Source organism: Octodon degus, unplaced genomic scaffold (genome assembly GCF_000260255.1).
Source record: "Octodon degus isolate 3935 unplaced genomic scaffold, OctDeg1.0 scaffold00214, whole genome shotgun sequence".
Lineage (NCBI taxonomy): Eukaryota > Metazoa > Chordata > Mammalia > Rodentia > Octodontidae > Octodon > Octodon degus.
In genome coordinates this window covers 2,206,422-2,207,689 of record NW_004524790.1, presented here as the reverse complement: position 1 = coordinate 2,207,689, position 1,268 = coordinate 2,206,422, and positions in this window count along the sequence as shown.

Sequence of the window (1,268 nt, the reverse complement as noted above, 5' to 3'; positions counted from 1 at the left end):
TTATTGCCCACAATTGCCTTTGCTATTCTAGGTCTTTTCCAGTTCCAAATAAATTTTAGAAATAATTTCTGTATGTCTGTGAGATATGTTGGTGGTAGTCTGATAGGGATTGCATTAAATCTGTACAGTAATTTTGGGAGTATGGCCATCTTCACAATGTTGGTTCTTCCTATCCAGGAGCATGGGATATCTTTCCATGTTCTGAAATCCTCTATGATCACTTTTTTAAGAGTACTGTAATTTTCCTTGAAGAGATCTTTGACTTCTTTAGTTAGGTTAATTCCAAGATATTTCATTTTCCTCAGTGCTATTGTAAAAGGTATCGTTTCTATAATTTCCCTCTCAGTGTGTTTGTTGTCTGTGCAGAGGAATGCTATTGACTTTTGGGTATTGACTGTATAACCTGCTATGCCACTGAATTTCTGGATTAATTCTAGTAGCTTTTTGGTGGAGTTTTTGGGTCTTCCAAGTAAAGTATCATGTCATCTGCAAATAAAGATAATTTAACTTCTTCTTTGCTTATTCTTATTTTTTTTATTTCCTTCTCTTGTCTAATGGCTGTAGCTAATGATTCCAGAATGATATTGAATGGGAGTGGTGATAGAGGAATCCTTGTCTCATACCAGATCTAAGAGTAAAAGATTTCAGTTTTTCCCCATTTTGGATTATGTTAGCTGTTGGGTTTTCATAAATGGATTTTACCAGATTGAAGTCAAGGCCATCTATTCCAATTTTCTGTAGGACTTTGAACATGAATGAGTGTTGGACTTTGTCAAAACCTTTTCTGCATCAATGGAGATGATCATTTGGTGTTTAGATTTTGCTCTACCGATATAGTGTATTACATTGATAGATTATCGAATATTGAGCCATCTTTGCATCCCTGGGATGAATCCTACCTGGTCATGGTGTATGATCTTCTTGATGATTTGCTGTATTCTATGTGGTAGGATTTTATTGAGGATTTTGGCATCTATGTTCATGAGGGAGTTTGGCCTGTAGTTCCATTTCTAAGTTCCGTATTTCCCTGGTTTTGGTAACAGTATAATACCTGCCTCCAGGAATGATTTTGGGAGGATTGTTTCCTTTTCAATTTCATGGAACATTTTGAGGAGTATAGGGACTACATCTTCTGTAAATGTCGTGTAGAATTCAGCTGTGAATCCATCCAGACCTGGACTTTTCTTTGCCGGTAGGCTTTTAATTATATCTCGTATTTCATTGGCTGTTATTGGGGTACTGAGAGTGGTTATATCTTGTCGATTCAG